At 43.1% G+C, this 18,649-nt stretch overlaps 1 protein-coding gene across 1 annotated transcript in view; it reads right to left on the reverse strand.

Annotated features, from left to right (window-relative positions):
- The window catches only part of NEDD9 (neural precursor cell expressed, developmentally down-regulated 9), a 393,338-nt gene extending 375,449 nt beyond the window's left edge, over nt 1–17,889 (reverse strand). The window contains exon 1 of the mRNA XM_029590663.1: nt 17,828–17,889. The gene's annotated coding sequence lies outside the window, so the exon portion shown is untranslated. The remainder of the gene's footprint in view (nt 1–17,827) is intronic.
- Nucleotides 17,890–18,649: the final 760 nt, after the last annotated feature.

Below are 18,649 nucleotides of genomic sequence, written 5' to 3' on the forward strand. Positions count from 1 at the left end.
GTTCTGGGAGCCGGCAGGTCTTAGGTGGGTCCCCAGGGCCAGATAGTGGTGAGAGTCCAAGGCAGAATGTAGGTCAAGGCAGGCAGCAGATGGCAAGAATGAAGAATTGGCCAGAAGTCGGGGTAGCAAGCAGACAAGGCAAGGTTGAGTGTGAAGCGAAGGGTCAGGTCCAGGCAGCAGTAAGGGTGGTCCAAAGCCAAGGCAGGTTAAGTCCAGGAAGTCAAGCTGAAAGGACAGGGAGGCAAGGACAGACAGGCAAGGACTAACAAGTATGGATGGGCAAGGCAAGGGGCACAAACAAGGCTAGACAGGGAAGGCAAAAGCACAGATGAGGCAAGAGACAACACAGAATAGCAACATGCACTGGGATACAAAGATGCCAGGGGACCTGTTGTTCAGGCATCGCGATAGTGTCTAGGAGCAGGCTACATAGGCAGGAGCCTGAGATGTCATCAAAGGGTGTAATGGGGGCTCTCCCACCATGGCCCCTTTAGGAGCTGGCATGCAGGTAATGCACGCATTTTAGAAGGGGGTTTGAGAGCATTGCTGCAGCGGCATCCTTGCCATGGGTGAGGCCTGGTCGTTGGCGGTGTCTCTGTCATGAGAGGAATTTGCCACATTGGGAGTGAGTGAGGTGGCTCACAGGGTTGACTTGTGAGTCACTGATCATAAAAATACTGCCTCCCCAAAGCCCCCTCCCCCATTTTCTGGGTTGGGGTTCTTCAGAAAACTTTTGTGCAAGGCACAAACTAGCTAAGGAGCTTTGAGGTTGGAGACTGGCTCCAAAAAGTTTTCTTCTGATCCACATCCCTTCCAAGCAATGAGATATTGGAGGTTTTTTTTCAGATCCTGCGAGCAACTAAAATCTCCTCTACTTCATATTGCGTGTCTTCCTCTGCGGTGACCTATGAAGGCTAGAAAGGTGGTTTTCTTGGCCAGGAGAATGAGGCTGGATTTAATAGTGAAATGTGGAAGACATCATGGATCCTGAGAGATGGAAGCAAACAAAGTTTGTAGGCCATGCCTAGCTATTGTACGATCAGAAAACATCCAATAAAATGAGGTACAAACTTCAATGAAGGCATTCAGAAGTGAAGATTCTTCATGCTAAGCCAGACCAGTGTTCCAGGATGTAGGAGAGGTGAGGGCATTGTTTCTTGTCTGCCTGAGCCTTAAAATGGTTGGCTGCTTGGATTAAGAGCTGATGGGTTCTCTGCCATAATTTTAGAAGCTCCTGAACCATCAGAGGGACTGCCGGGAAAATATCCAGTGTAGGGTGCAGTTTGGGAACACGTAGATGGCATCCAAAAATCATATGGAATGGCGAGGAGCCTAAAGAGGTGTTGATGTGGTTGTTGTGGGCAAACTTGGCCCAAGCGTGCAAGGATGCCCAGTTGTCCTGCCTTAAGTTGACATGAGCATGCAAAAATGTTTTGAGTTCCGTTCCTGGTTCATCCACTTGGTCTGCCCATTATTTTGGGGGTGATAGACAGAGGTAATGACCAGGGTGATTCTGAATTTTCAGCACAGAGCCCTCCAATAGTGGGTAGTAAATTGGACCACCAGGTCTGAGAGGATATGGCAGGGTAGTCCATGTAGATGGAAGATTTATTGTACAAACAGCTTTGCCAGTTCAGGAGCGGATGGGAGGCTGGGTACAGGAAAGAAATTGGCCATCTTCAAGAATCTGTCCACCACCTTCCATATAGTGGTATTCCCACTAGAGAGGGAAAAGTCACAGACAAAGTCTGTTGCCACATGGCTCCAGGGTTCTGTGGGGGTAGACAGTGGTTGTAACAACCCCCACAGTCATGCATTACCACTTTTGTGCATGATGCATGTGGGACAGAACCCCACATAATGTTGAACATCAGTTTTTAACTGGGGCCATTAGTAGTGTTGCTCTATGAGTTCTAATGTCCAGGTAATATAGGATGACCAGAAAGATGGGAGACATGTGCCCATTCTAAGATTTTTTTTGTCGCAGACATCAAGGTACCACGGTCTAGCCCAGAGAAACTGCAAAGGTCATTGCAGCCACAATTTTGGCTGGATCAATGATTGACTGTGGGGGGGGTCAGAGTTCCTTCAATATCAAAAGAATGGAAGAGGGTATCCGCCCAAATGTTCTTCTCAGCTGGCCAGTAGCACAACTAAAAATCAAATCGATTGAAAAACAAAACCTTGTGAGACTGGAAAATTGGGCATCCAAATGGCAGATGAAATTTAATGTGGATAAGTGCAAGGTGATGCATATAGGGAAAAATAACCCATGCTATAATTACACAATGTTGGGTTCCATATTAGGTGCCACAACCCAAGAAAGAGATCTAGGCGTCATAGTGGATAACACATTGAAATTGTCGGTACAGTGTGCTGCGGCAGTCAAAAAAGCAAACAGAATGTTGGGAATTATTAGAAAAGGAATGGTGAATAAAACGGAAAATATCATAATGCCTCTGTATCGCTCCATGGTGAGACCGCACCTTGAATACTGTGTACAATTCTGGTCGCCGCATCTCAAAAAAGATATAATTGCGATGGAGAAGGTACAGAGAAGGGCTACCAAAATGATAAGGGGAATGGAACAGCTCCCCTATGAGGAAAGACCAAAGAGGTTAGGACTTTTCAGCTTGGAGAAGAGACGGCTGAGGGGGGATATGATAGAGATGTTTAAAATCATGAGAGTTCTAGAACGGGTAGATGTGAATCGGTTATTTACTCTTTCAGATAATAGAAAGACTAGGGGGCACTCCATGAAGTTAGCATGGGGCACATTTAAAACTAATCGGGGAACGTTCTTTTTTACTCAACGCACAATTAAACTCTGGAATTTGTTGCCAGAGGATGTGGTTAGTGCAGTTAGTATAGCTGTGTTTAAAAAAGGATTTGATAAGTTCTTGGAGGAAAAGTCCATTACCTGCTATTAAGTTCACTTAGAGAATAGCCACTGCCATTAGCAACGGTAACACGGAATAGACTTAGTTTTTGGGTACTTGCCAGGTTCTTATGGCCTGGATTTGCCAATGTTGGAAACAGGATGCTGGGCTTGATGGACCCTTGGTCTGACCCAGTATGGCATGTTCTTATGTTCTTACCACTATATCATTGCAGTTATGTTGCAACAGGACAGTTCCCACCCCAAGAGTGGACAAACCTACTAAGATGAATGGCTTGCTGGGGTCCAGATGGTAAAGGCAAGAACCCTGAGTGAATTCCTGCTTGAGTAGCTCAAAAGCCTGATTGCATCCATGGTCCAGTTCTAGGCATCAGATCCCTTTTTTGTTAAGGTGGTAATGGAGCTGCCAAAGAAGAGTAGTTGGAAATGAATTGCTCATAAAGCATTATAAGACCTTATGTCCCACTGGATGGGGCCATCCTGTAATAGCTTTCACATTGGCAGGATCCATGCAGAGTCCTTGACAGAAGATGATGTATCCCAGAAAATGGATTTCCTGCTGTTGAAAGATGCAGATCTCCATCTTAGCATAGAGGTGGTATTTCTCAGTCTCTGGAGAACCTGTTTAAAGTGGACTCTGTGCTCTGAGGGGGATTTGGAGAAGATCAAAATGTTGTCCAGGTAGACCAAATCTCATTCATCATGAACCAAAATACTGTGTGGGCATTACACTGGTCAAAGGGCATCACCATGTACTCTAATTGACCATCACGGGTATTAAAGGTGGTTTTCTACACATCGCCTTGATGGATCCGGATTAAGTTATACACCCCTCGAAGATCCAGGTACGTTAAGACGTGGGCACCGTGTCGTCTATCAAAGAGCTCCGAGATCAGGGCTAGCAGGTAGCGGGTTTTTTTAGTGATGAATTTGAGGCCCCTGTAGTCAATACAGGGGTGTAGCAAGCCATCCTTCTTGGCCACAAATAAAAAGCCTACTCCAACAGGAGAGGAGAAAGGATGAATGAATCCCCGACCCAATTCTCCTTGATATACTTGCTCATGGCATCTGTCTCCAGAGCTGATAGTGTGTAGACAGACCTCTGGGTAGTACCTTACTGGGAAGCAGCTTGATGGCACAATCAAGCATCCGGTATGGTGGCAAGAGTTTGGCCTGTTTTTTTTTTTTTTAAAGAAGACGTCCCAATATGCTACATATTGAGACGGAAGCCCAGGCATGGCAGTGGCCACAGTCAGCACTGGTGGTGGCTGGATAGTAGTAGGTGGTGAAGCAGGAGGGCCTTCAATGAGCCAAGTCTATAGAGTCCCAGTCAATCACTGACTGGTGTTGTTGGAGCCAGGGGAGGACCAGGATGATGGAGTTCATGGCTCTGGGTATAACATAACAGGATATATGCTGTCTGTAGGGTGAACAGTCTGGTCACTTCAGTGAGGCAGCATGGAAATGGGTCCCCATAGATTGATGCAATGGTCGCCAACCGTTCTAGAGGCATGGTAGTAATCCTGTGTAATCGGACCAAGGCCTTGTCTATGAAGTTTCTGTCTGCACCTGAGTCAGGAAGGCCTCCATGGAGAGCTAGCAGTGGTCTGTGGAGATGGAGACAGGAACAAGGAGTTGAGGGGAGGCCAATGTATGGCCTAGGGTTGCCTCTCAGTCATCCCTAGGCATGAGATTTTCCTGACTTCTCGGGACACTGCGATACCCGTCCCATGTAATACAGGCATAGGCCCTACTGCCTTCTTCGGAGCTTTTCTTCTGAGGAAAGCCTGGCATGCCCTAGCTGCATAGGTTCCTCCCTGGCCTTCACTTCTGGAACTGGCAACAGTAACAAGGGAACTTGAAAATGGGGCACCAGAGGAATGGGGCGTCGGATTGTCTTGGTCTCCTTGAAGCGCTGGTCCACCTGGTTGGCTAGTAAGATCAGGGCATTCAAGGTGAAGGGGACCTTATGGCTGGCAAACTTTTGTTTGATCCTGCTGACGAAGCCTTGCCAAAGGATGGTGGTGAAGCTGTTCTCGCCCCATTGCAACTCTGAGGCAAGGGTTTGGAAATGGATTGGGTAATCCACAACAGTTTGCAACCCCTGATGAATTCTTAGACGTTCCGTGCCATGGAAGAGACTCAGCCTGGTTCCTTGAACATGAGGTGAAACTGATGGAGGAAGTCTGGAAGATTCTGAAGTAGGGGCTCATCTTGCTCCCACAAGGAAGAGGCCCAGGTGAGCACCGTATCTTCAAGCAGGCAAAGAATGTAGGTGATTTTGGCTCTATCCATGAGGAATAGAGCCGCCTGTAGTTCAAAATGCATGCAGTATTGGTTAATAAAGCCATGGCACTTCTTTGGATCACCATGGCAGCATAGAGGAGATGGAAGCTGTGGACCTGGTTGGGCGGAGATGGTGGACTGAGTGGAGGAGGAATCACCGGGGGTGGTGCCTGATCCTCAGCCAGAGCATCCATGCGGACAGACGGTTTCTCGAGAATCCCTGAGATTTGATCAAGGACTACATGCTGTTTCTGGATACGCTGCACCAGGCCTAGGATGGCCTGGAGCAAGCTGAGGTCTGCCAGGTCCATGGTTTCAGCAATCTGTAATATTCAGTGAAGTTGACCTCTTATGCTGAGGGATGGTTGATACTGCCTAGTGAGCAAGCCCACTAGGCCTGGCCCTGATGCCCTGTAGTGGGATCAACTGGAGCTTCACCTATTGCAGCCCCATTTACCGCAGATTGAGCCCTTGGGTTCCAGGGACTGGCAGGTCCTTAGGGCCAGACAGAGGTGAGAGTCAAAGCAGAGTGTAGCTCAAGGCAGTGGTGGTCAATGGAAACAATGGACAGGCCAGGGGTCAAAGCAGGCAGCAGACAATGAGAACGAAGAATGGGCCAGAAGTCAGGGTGGTTTACAGCAAGGCAAGGTCGAGTCCAAAGTGAAAGGTCAAATTCAGGCAGCAGTCAAGGGAAATCCAAAGCAAAGGCAGGTCAAGTCCAGGAAGTCAAGCTGAAAGGACAGGGAGATAAGGACAGACAGGCAAGGACCAGCAAACATAGATGGGCAAGGCAAGTGGCACAAACAAGACGAGGCAGGGAAGAAAAAAGCACAGATGAGGCAGGAAACAATGTAAAATAGCAACATGAGTGAGGAGGTTCATGAGACCGACCTGAAAACCACCGATCATAACAGAGAGAGAGCCTGTGTATGTGAGAGCATGGATGTATGTGTGTGAGAGGGCGTGTGAAAGTAAATATGTGTGTGTACTGTGTGACCACCTGTAACTTTAAAAAATGCTGTAGGAGCCACTTTCTTTTTACCATGAATGGAGTGTTCAGAACCTAGTATCACACCTAAGTTTCTTGTTTATTTATTTATTTTAATTATTTGTTACCCATGCCCTCCAAAGTTTGGTGGGGGGGGACATAGTCACATACACATGATAAAAGCAACATGTAACTTTGTAAACCGATATGATGGTTTCCACCAAATACCTTTATAGACATTTTAATAAATAAATAAATAAATAAATAAATAAAATAAACATGCTAAGTAGATAAATAAATTTACTATAGAAGCAGTTTACAACATGTGTAGCTGAGGTGAGGTATTCTACTGGCATGTAGTTTCTGTGTAGGGATCTATAGCAGGTGCAGCCTGGCTTATTCTATTTTCCTAACAGGAGAGGTGTATTGGTGTTTTAGGGCCTGGTGTAATATTTATAGTATTGGCTTTTCATAGTAGGGTTTGTTACTGTTTGAGTGCTAATATTTAGTGTTGTCTTGGTATGGGAGGTTTACTATATTAAAATTGAAATTGGCTTTCTGAGGATCAAATCCACTGAATGCACTTTACAATTGGCCTAATACCATATGATTTCCAAGTGTCTTTTTGCAGGGTATTCTGGTTGGCACTACAGCAGTGAATGTAAAAATAATATACATGTTATTGTTATATTTTTATCTCAGAAGTCTATGAATGTCCTTTTTCATGTAAAATTTGTTATAAATGCACAGTTTTTAAGTGTGTGGTGAGCACTGGTTAGGTAGAGATGCAAGTCTGAGAATTTTGCCTAGTGTGTTGCGGTCACAGTCACGGCAGCCGCAACTGGGCTGAAAATGGATGCCGAGTTATTGGCAGCCATTTTCATTACTGACAGATGGCCGGTTATAAAAACCGTCACCAAGTTTACCGGTGTAGGTCTTCATAACCGGCAGCTGCGGCGGGGTCGCATAAGCAAGAAGGCGCTGACCCTAGCACCTCCTTGCTAGCGCGAGCCCCTAATTTGGATATAGCATGGTGCTCCCCTTGCGGGCGCCATGCACGCATTAAGAAAGTGGCTCGCTTTCCACGCTTTTTATTGCATTGGCCCCAAAGTGCAGTTACACATAAAATTCTAGAACAGCTCACCTGGTTCCAGCACTGCTTACCTGGTTTCCTGCTTTGGCTAAGTCTAACAATCTAATTTAATATAACTTTATTCTGTATTGTCCCAATATAGATATTTTTTCTCTGCTGTTTAGTTCCTCCCACCCTCCCTTCTTCCTCCCACCTCTGGAGTGTTTTCTTCTTAAATATTTCTTCTAAGAACCTAGCATAATTGATTAATATAGGCCTGAAGCATCAATCTCTCAACTAGCTTATTAGACACTATTAGCAAAATGTCCTTTATTCAATGCAGCAATTGTGGTGCTTATATCCCAAGGCCTATCATTTGGAGAATTAATAGTTATCTAATTTGCCTTCAGCTGACTGCCATGAATAAGGAGCTAATGCACCTGAAAGAGATATTATACAATATTCAAATAACCTCTCCTTCCTTGAAGCATCCAGAATATCTCTCCCAACTCTCAGAGAGGATTCAGAAACCCAAGTATAAATGGTTTACAGTGGGCTCTGGTAGAACAAGACCTGTGACTCTGAGACACCCAGTTTTCAACTTTGAAACATCCTGAGTATCTACCCCTATTGCCACAGAGAAGTCTGACATCCAGGATTCAGAAGCCCAGTAATAATTGGATCGATTAAGGTCTGGGATGAAGGGACACCCACTCTCCCCGTTGTTACCCTAACATAATACATGTTCTGCATTGGAAAATGAAAATGTCCACTTAACAGAATATGAAATGATGTCTGAAAGGGAAGTAGTCACCCAATGCATCCCATAAACCCTTCAACATGATCAAATGTCATAAAAGAAAGCTGCTTCTACTGAGAGATTCAATCATCAGAAAAACCAATTTAGGGACTCATTTTGTTAGGGTCATAACAGTTAAATGCTTTCCAGGATCCTCAGCTAACAGAAATGTAAACCAGGTAGTCAAGCAATTATAGAAGAAAGTAAGAGCTCTGATATCAATGTTATCATCCACCTGGGAACATAAGAACATAAGAAATTGCCATGCTGTGTCAGACCAAGGGTCCATCAAGCCCAGCATCCTGTATCCAACAGAGGCCAAACCAGGCCAGAAGAACCTGGCAATTATCCAAATACTAAGAAGATCCCATGCTACTGATGCAATTAATAGCAGTGGCTATTCCCTAAGTAAACTTGATTAATATCCATTAATGGACTTCTCCTCCAAGAACTTATCCAAACCTTTTTTGAACCCAGCTACACTAACTGCACTAACCACATCCTCTGGCAACAAATTCCAGAGCTTTATTGTGCGTTGAGTAAAAAATAATTTTCTCTGATTAGACTTAAATGTGCTACTTGCTAACTTCATGGAATGCCCCCTAGTCCTTCTATTATTCGAAAGTATAAATAACCGAGTCACATCTACTTGTTCAAGACGTCTCATGATCTTAAAGACCTCTATCATATCCCCCCTCAGCCGTTTCTTCTCCAAGCTGAACAGCCCTAACCTCTCCTCATAGGGGAGCTGTTCCATCCCCTTTATCATTTTGGTTGCCCTTCTCTGTACCTTCTCCATTGCAACTATATCTTTTTTGAGATGCGGCGACCAGAATTGTACACAGTATTCAAGGTGTGGTCTCACCATAGAGCGATATAGAGGCATTATGACATTTTCCGTTTTATTAACCATTCCCTTCCTAATAATTCCTAACATTCTGTTTGCTTTTTTGACTGCTGCAGCACACTGAGCCGACGATTTTAAAGTATTATCCACTATGATGCCTAGATCTTTTTCCTGGGTGGTAGTTCCTAATATAGAACCTAACATCATGTAACTACAGCAAGGGTTATTTTTCCCTACATGCAACACCTTGCACTTGTCCACATTAAATTTCATCTGCCATTTGGATGCCCAATCTTCCAGTCTTGCAAGGTCCTCCTGTAATGTATCACAATCAACTTGTGATTTAACTATTCTGAATAATTTTGTTTCATCCGCATATTTGATAACCTCACTTGTCATATTGCTTTCCAGATCATTTATATATATATATATATATATCTCTTGAAAAGCACCGGTCCAAGTACAGATCCCTGAGGCACTCCACTGTTTATCCTTTTCCACTGAGAAAATTGACCATTTAATCATACTCTCTGTTTCCTGTCTTTTAACCAGTTTGTAATCCACGAAAGGACATCGCCTCCTATCCCATGACTTTTTAGTTTTCGTAGAAGCCTCTCATGAGGGACTTTGTCAAACGCCTTCTGAAAATCCAAGTATACTACATCTACTGGTTCACCTTTATCCACATGTTTATTAACCCCTTCAAAAAAATGAAGCAGATTTGTTAGGCAAGACTTCCCTTGGGTAAATCCGTATTGACTGTGTTCCATTAAATCATGTCTTTCTATATGCTCTACGATTTTGATCTTGAGAATAGTTTCCACTATTTTTCCTGACACTGTTCTATAGTTACCCGGATTGCCCCTGGAGCCTTTTTTAAATATTGGGGTTATATTGGCCACCCTCCAGTCTTCAGGTACAATGGATGATTTTAATGATAGGTTACAAATTTTAACTAATAGATCAGAAATTTCATTTTCTGATTCCTTCAGTACCCTAGAATGCATACCATATGGTCCAGGTGATTTGCTACTCTTTAGTTTGTAAATCTGGCCTACTACATCTTCCAGGTTTACAGTGATTTTGTTCAGTTCATCTGACTCATCACCCCTGAAAACCATCTCCGGAACTGGTATCTCCCCAACATCCTCATTAGTAAACATGGAAGCAAAGAATTAATTTAGTCTTTCTGCAATGGCAGTATCTTCCCTAAGAACCCCTTTAACCCCTCAGTCATCTAATGGTCCAACTTACTCCCTCACAGGTTTCTTGCTTTGGATATATTTTAAAAAGTTTTTATTATGAGTTTTTACCTCTATGGCCAACTTCATTTCAAATTCTCTCTTCGCCTGTCTTATCAATGTTTTACACTTAATTTGACAATGCTTATGTTTTATCCTATTTTCTTCAAATGGATCCTTCTTCCAATTTTTGAAATATTTTTTTTTTGGCTAAAATAGCCTCTTTCACCTCACCTTTTAACCATGACGGTAATCGTTTTACCTTCCTTCCACCTTTCTTATAGCGTGGAATACATATGGACTGTGCCTCTAGGATTGTATATTTAAACAATGTCCAAGCCTGTTGAACACTTTTAACCTTTGCAGCTGCACCGTTCAACTTTTTTCTATTTTCCTCATTTTATCAAAGTTTCCCTTTTGAAAGTTTAGTGTTAGAGCTGTAGATTTACGTATTGTCCCCCTTCCAGTTATTAGTTTAAATTTGATCATGTTATGATCACTGTTGCCAAGTGGCCCCACCACCGTTACCTCTCTCACCAAATCCTGTGTTCCACTAAGAATTAAATCTAAAATAGCTCCCTCTCTTGTTAGTTCCTGAACCAATTGCTCCTTGAAGCAATCATTTATTACATCCAGGAACTTTATGTCTCTAGCAAGTCCTGATGTTACATTTACCTAGTCAATATTGGGGAAATTGAAATCTAATCACCAAAAATGTGGAACCCAAAAAACAATTCAAATAGTAGCCTAAGAAGGTGTCAGCAAGCCTTGACGTTATGTGTCACTCTCAGGCAGACACTAACCGGTCTTATCTATCATTCACCTTCATCATTTATTTTAGTGCAACAAATATTTTTCTTTTCTTTTTTCAAAATTAATTAAAAATGTCCTCCATCATGGTTAACAAAAATTGTTAACAAAATGACTCTTTCATATACAGTTGGTAGGGGAGCCCTACACTGGCCGGTGTTTCGCTGAGTAAGCTTCCTCAGGGGCGTATAGAAGCACTTCAATGCAGAGCCACATATCATATTAGACGGGACCAGACGTCTCAACCATCTTAGAAGGAAACAAATGGAGGACATTTGTTTCCTCCATTTGTTTCCTTCTAAGATGGTTGAGACGTCTGGTCCCGTCTAATATGATATGTGGCTCTGCATTGAAGTGCTTCTATACGCCCCTGAGGAAGCTTACTCAGCGAAACACCGGCCAGTGTAGGGCTCCCCTACCAACTGTATATGAAAGAGTCATTTTGTTAACAATTTTTGTTAACCATGATGGAGGACATTTTTAATTAATTTTGAAAAAAGAAAAGAAAAATATTTGTTGCACTAAAATAAATGATGAAGGTGAATGATAGATAAGACCGGTTAGTGTCTGCCTGAGAGTGACACATAACGTCAAGGCTTGCTGACACCTTCTTAGGCTATTATTTGAATTGTTTTTTGGGTTCCACATTTTTGGTGATTTGATGATATGTTTGTGGTTAACCACTGACTCCCTTGTGCGGGTAATTGAAATCTCCCATTATTATTGCACTGCCAAATTGATTTGCTTCCCTGATTTCTCTTAGCATTTCATCACCTGTGTGACCATTTTGTCCAGGTGGACGGTAGTATACTCCTATCACTATACTCTTACCCAACACACATGGGATTTCTACCCAATTAGATTCTACTGAGCATTTAGTCTCTTGTATGATCTTTATCCTGTTGGACTCTATACCCTCCTGGACATAAAGTGCCACACCCCCGCCAAGTTGATCCTCCCTATCATTGCGATATAATTTGTACCCTGATATAGCACTGTCCCATTGGTTATCCTCCTTCCAGCAAGTTTCTGTGATGCCATTTATGTCAATTGTACCCTGATATAGCTCATCATTTGCTGCTATACACTCTAACTCTCCCATCTTACTTCTTAGACTTCTGGCATTGGCATACAGACATTTCAAAGTGTGTTTTTTGTTTGTTTTAACAACCTGCTTTTCAGTTGTTTGGGATAATTTGGAAATCATTAGCTTTGGTGATTTTTTACATATAGGCATATGGACTATGTTTGCTTTTAATGGAACCTCTCTGTTGGGATGCCCTAACTCTCCTGTTTCATTAGTATCCTTCAAGGATACATTTCTCCGAACCAGAGAGAGACTGTCGGCTTTCCCCCTTGTTCTAGTTTAAAAGCTGCTCTATCTCCTTTTTGAAAGTTAGTGACAGCAGCTTGGTTCCACTCTGGTTAAGGTGGAGCCCATCCTTTCGGAAAAGTCTCCCCTTTCCCCAAATGTTTCCCCAGGTCCTTACAAAGCTGAATCCCTCTTCCCTGCACCATGCATTGAAACTCTAGAGCTCTGCCTGCCTCTGGGGACCTGCATGTGGAACAAGAAGCATTTCAGAGAATGCTACCCTGGAGGATTTGGATTTTAGCTTCCTACCTAAAATCCGAAATTTGGCTTCCAGAACCTCTCTCCTACATTTTCCTATGTCGTTGGTGCTCACATGTACCACGACAGCCGGCTCCTCCCCAGCACTGTCTATAATCCTATCTAGGTGACGCGTGAGGTCTGCCACCTTCGCACCAGGCAGGCAAGTTACCAGGAGGTCCTCACGTCCACCAGCCACCCTGCTATCTACATTTCTAATAATCGAATCACCAACTATGATGGCCGGCCTAAGCCTTCCCTCCTGGGCAGTAGCCCTGGGAGACTTGTCCTCAGTGTGAGAGGACAATACATCACCAATGACCTTGCTAGAAATGGTGTCCATAAACTACAGAAACATTTCCAAAATCTAGGGAAAACAATTAGACACCTGGCAAAGACTATTGCCCTTTCAGAAGTATTACCTGTTCATGGAAAGGGAAAGGAAAGGTTATGCCATATAGAGAATTGCAATGCCTGGCTCAAAACCTGGTGAAAAGAATATGGATTTGGATAATTGGAGGCTGGAGCCATGTATGGAGCAGAAAAAGATTATATGGTAAGGATGGCCTACATTTGTCAAAGGCAGGAAAGAGGATGCTAAGGGAAAAATTCAGATCATACATTATCAGGCATTTAAACTGGTGGGCAGGGGGGTGGCAGGTGGTGGTCAGTGAATTTGATATGTCACTTCCAAGCAAAACAGGAAGAGGAAAGTGTAGGTAACAAATCAATTCAAAAAAGCTGAAAAGGTGAATAAACATAGCAGTTGGAAGGCTATGACTATAAATGCTTGTAGTCTGGGCAACAAAATCCTAGACCTGCAAGCCCTAATTGTGGAGGTAGACTTGGACATTGTTGCTATTACAGAGACCTGGTTCACTGATTCTCATGACTGGGATATGGCCATCCCGGGCTATAACTTGCTAAGAAAGGATAGAGAGGACATAAAAGGGGGGAGGAGTAGCTCTTTATGTCAAAAACAATATGCAATCAACTGAATTGCAAGGGATTTGGTTTAGAGAAGAAGCATTGTGGACCATCCTAAAAAAAGAAAATGGTGCTTCCATTTTTACTGGTGTGATCTATAGGGCACCGACTCAAACAGATGAACTGGGCAGAGAAGGGCAAAGTGTTGCTCATTGGAGATTTTAATCTGCCAGATGTGAATTGGAATATCCTTTCTAGGGAATCTACGAGAAGTAGAGAGATAGTGGATGTTCTTCAAGGGGCTCTGCTCAAACAAATGATAATGGAACCCACAAGAGAGGGTGTAATATTTGATCTGCTGCTCACTAATGGTGATAATGTCTCTAATGTTTGGATAGGAGCTCATCTGCGCACCAGTGATCATCAGACAGTATGGTTTAATTCTGCAAATAGGACACAGAGAAGTCACATAAAGGCCCGACTTTTGAATTTCAAAAATACAAACTTTGTCAAAATGGGGACATACCTAGAGGAAGAACTGGAAGACTGGGAGAAAATGGGTGTAGTAGAACAACAGTGGGCCAAGTTAAAAGGAACTATTACAAAGGCAACAAATCTATATGTTAAAAAAGTAAACCAGGGTAAGTGGAAAAAGAAATCAATCTGGTTCTCTAAGAATGTGGCTAAATAAAAGACAAAAAGAAAGCACATCCGGTATTCAAGAAGTATAAAGGATCCCAAAAAAAGGAACACAGGGAAGAATATCTGTTAAAATTGAGGGAGACAAAGAAAGAAATAAGGAAAGCAAAAGGTCAAGCAGAAGAAAGAATGGCCAAAAAGGTAAAGCAAGGAGACAAAACATTTTTCAGATATATCAGTAAAAGAAGGGAGATCAGAAATGGTATAATGGAAATTGAAAGTGGCAGAGCAATGTGTACAGAATAATAAAGAAATGGCAGAAATATTAAACAAATACTTCAGCAATTTCGAAAGAAGACCTGGAGAAGGACAGTTGCTAGTTAACAAGACCATAATGGAGATGGAGTAGATGAAACTCCGTTTACAGAAGAGAATGTATGGGAGGAGCTAGGCAAAGTGAAAATAGATAAGGCCATGAGGCCACAAGAGATGCACCCCAGGATACTGAGAGTAATCAGAAATGTGTTGGCTGGTCCACTGAAGGACCTGTTCAGTAGATTTCTGGAAATGGGAGTGGGGCCCTAGGATTTGAGAAGAGCAGTGGTGGTCCAATTTCACAAGAGTGGTAGCAGAGAGGAGGCCAGAAACTGCAAGCCAGTTAGCCTCACCTTGGTAGTGGGAACATTAATGGAGACTCTGCTAAAGGAAAGGATAGTGAACTATCTACAATCTGGTGAGTTGCTGGATCCAAGGCAGCATGGATTCACCAGGGGAAGGTCCCGATAGACAAATCTGATAGATTTGTTTGCTTGTGTTACTAGAAAATTGGATCGAGGAAGAGTGCTCAATGTGATCTACTTGGATTTCAACAAAGCTTTTGATAGGTCCCAGATGGCATGCTTATGAATAAAATGAGAAGCTTAGGAGTGAGCACCAAGGTGGTGGTGTCGATTACAAACGTTTTGACTGATAGGACACAGAGTGTAATGGTAAATGGAACCTACTTGCGTTAAGTGGAGTGCCACAGGGTTTGGTTTTGGGACCAGTTCTATTCAATATCATTGGGAGCAACATTACGGAAGGGATAGAAGGTAAAGTTTGTTTATTTTCAGATTATACTAAGATCTTCAACAGAGTTGTCATGCCTGAAGGAGTAGAGAGAATGAAAAGATATTTAAGAAAGCTGGAAGAGTGGTTGAAAATTTGGCAGCTGGGATTCAATGTGAAGAAGTACAGAGTCATGCATTTGGGGTTCAGTAATCCAAAAGAATTGTATGTGATGGGGGGTGAAAGACTGATGTGCACAAATGAAGAGTAGGATCTTGGGGTAATAGTGTCCAGAGATCTGAAGATGGTGAAGCAATGTGACAAGGAGATAGCTAAAACCAGAAGAATGCTGGGCTGCATAGAGAGAGGAATAACCAATAAGAAAAAGGAGATGATAATGCCCTTGTACAGCTCCTTGGTGAGGCCTCACTTGGAATAATGTGTTCAATTCTGGAGTCCATATTTCAAAAGGGACAAAGACAGGATGGAGGCTATCTAGAGAAGAGTGACCATAATGGTCTGGTGGTCTGTATGAGAAGACCTATGAGGAGAGGCTGAAGGATCTGAATAGCTATTCCCTGGAAGAGAGGAGACACAGGGGAGATGTGATACAGATCTTCAGATACCTGAAAGGTTTTAATGATACATATTTGACAAACCTGTTCTATTGGAAAGAAATCAGTAGAACTAGCAGTCATGAAATGAAACTCCAGGGAGAATGATTCAGAACCAACATCAGGAAATATTTCTTCATGGAGAGGGTGGTGGAGGCCTGGAATGCCCTTCTGGCTGAGGTGGTGAAGTTGAAAATAGTAAAATAATTCAAAGGGGCATTGGATAAACACTGTGGATCCCTAAATGCTAGAGCAGGGAGTCGGGAACCTTTTTGGCTGAGAGAGCCATGAACGCCACATATTTTAAAATCTAATTCCGTGAGAGCCATACAAGACCTACCAAATTAATTTACTACAACCCCCCCTCTCCTGCCCCCCCCCCCCAAGACCTGCCAAAAGTCCCTGGTGGTCCAGCGGGGGTCCGGGAGCGATCTCCTGGATTTGGGCTGTCGGCTGCCAGTAGTCAAAATGGTGCCGATGGCCCTTTGCCCTCACTATGTCACAGGGGCTACTGTCACCATTGGTTGACCCCAGTGACATAGTGAGGGCAAAGGGCCGTCGGCGCCATTTTGACTACTGGCAGCCGACAGCCCAAATCCAGGAGATCGCTCCCGGACCCCCGCTGGACCACCAGGGACTTTTGGCAGGTCTTGGGGGGGGGGGCGGGTTGTAGTAAATTAATTTTGGAGGTCTTGGGGGACATCAGGAGGGTGGGGGGTTTTGTTAGATTTTTACTTTTTTATTAAATATTTGTCTGCGAGCCAGATGCAGCCATCAAAAGAGCCACATCTGGCTCATGAGCCATAGGTTCCTGACCCCTGTGCTAGAGGATGGAAATGAAGAAAAGTATGCATGGGGCAATTTGCTGGTGTGGTGGATGCTACTCATAAACAATAAGACTTCATACTGTTGATGCAACATCATCATGGTTCTCTGCTTTAACGGTAGGGGGAAAAGGGGAATTGGATATGAACAGCAACCAATGAGGGCCCCAACCGTTATGGTTTGGGAAACGAAATTAGCATGGGGGTAACTTGCTGATGGGGTGGTTACTACCCTTTATCAATAAGCTTGATACTTTGATGCAATTCCAATATTGATTTCTCCTTCAATGGCAAGGGGTAATGGAAATTTGGATTCAAACAGCAACCAAGGGCCGTGAAGTTTACAGTCTGGGAAACTGATAAACATGGGGTAACCTGCACAGTGCAGAAGATTCTACCATAAGTTTAATGTTATAATGTAAACCGAAATATGTAACATTGCTACATGAATTGCGCTATAAAAAAAATGTTAAATAAATAAGCTTGCTGGGCAAACTGGATGGACAATTTGCTCCTTTTCTGCCATCATTTCTATATTTATGTGTCTATGTTTCTAGCACACTATACTCCTCTGGAAAGTCTGACCCCTGCCTTCCCCCCTTCTGCATCCACCTCCAGTCTTCAATAATATTTTTTGTTTTTGTTTATTTATTTTGTATTTTCTCCTCTTTTGTTTACTTTTATGAAAAACCAATATTTTTAAGGTGTAAGGTGGTCATTTCATAAATCTGAAAAGGTACCATCCACATCCAGGTTACCCCAATTCTTTATTTTAATCATGAACAAACCACCGTCCACTCATGGGGAGGGAGGGGGTGCCAAAAGAACTATCTGCCTTGGGTGGCAAATACTTTCAGTATGCCACTATTGAACCTCAAATATTTAAGACCAGTGTTTCAGGAGCAATTTTTTGAACCCCAAACCATTAACTTAACAGAACATCAGCAGCGGGCACTCACTTGCTATGAAAATTCATCAGGAATCTGCAGTCAAAACATCTACCCAAGATCTTCAAGATAAAGTGGCAACACACTGCCCACTCTTCAAAGCCCAGAATTATCAGTTCCACAAGCTGCTCACTGCACTTCAAGGAGCTTGAAGGTTGAAACTACAGCCCAATGGAAAACGCCAGGCTGAGGAAACCGACGAAGAGAGGGTAGGCGGCATTTGCAACTGGTGCTGAAAATTGTGCAAGAGAAAATTTAAATAAAAACCCCTCACTTACCATGAATGCTTCAGATTTTATAGAAAATCTTTGAACTTTTTCTTCACCGTTCGTTCCTCCATTTTTTAAAACTGTTTGCTTGTGCAGCCATCCATCAGTTTACCATGGCAAACCCCGCTCGCTTGTTTTCTGAATAGAAAACAGAGTGCCTGTGTAAGGGGAAGATGTACATGGGTTTTTTTTCACAGATAAAACCACAGGCGATTTCCTTCCGCTCTGTCTACTTGCAAACATTGTACCTTACCATTCAAAGTGTTTTCTCTTGCTGTAGCTTTCCCACCAGAGGCCTCTGCTGCCTGCAGATAAACTTTTACCTCCAAAAGATGTGCAAGGAAAGAAGGGGCTGTTCTGCCTGTCGGCACATTCACTGCTTTTCCCCTTTTGTGACTTGTATTTATTCAGAGAACCAAGTTCTTGAACACTCTTATACATGAACTTGATGTTTGCCTGCAATTTGGGCGTAATTTACTAAAGGCGGTTTTCCCCATGCTTTGTCTGAGGGAAGGAAGGATAGTAAATAAGGCCCACATCTTAAAAGTAGTAAATAAGGCCCACATCTTAAAAGTATAAGGCACTCGGATATCCACACCGAATGCACTTCCTTCATTTCTGAGCCTACCAAATTGTAGGTTGGAAACAAATCGTTCAGCACACTTCTGACTTGCCATGCATGGACTTTAAATCATCTTAAATTCTCTCTCCTTTGTGCCTTTTCCTCCTCCTTCTAAACAGGAAAAGCATCATTAGAGAGAATTCCTCAAGAAGATGGAAGTATTTACAGAGGTAATTGCTATATGAAACCTCAGAAATACCCTCTTTGCC

Source organism: Rhinatrema bivittatum, chromosome 2 (assembly GCF_901001135.1).
Source record: "Rhinatrema bivittatum chromosome 2, aRhiBiv1.1, whole genome shotgun sequence".
NCBI classification, from domain to species: domain Eukaryota; kingdom Metazoa; phylum Chordata; class Amphibia; order Gymnophiona; family Rhinatrematidae; genus Rhinatrema; species Rhinatrema bivittatum.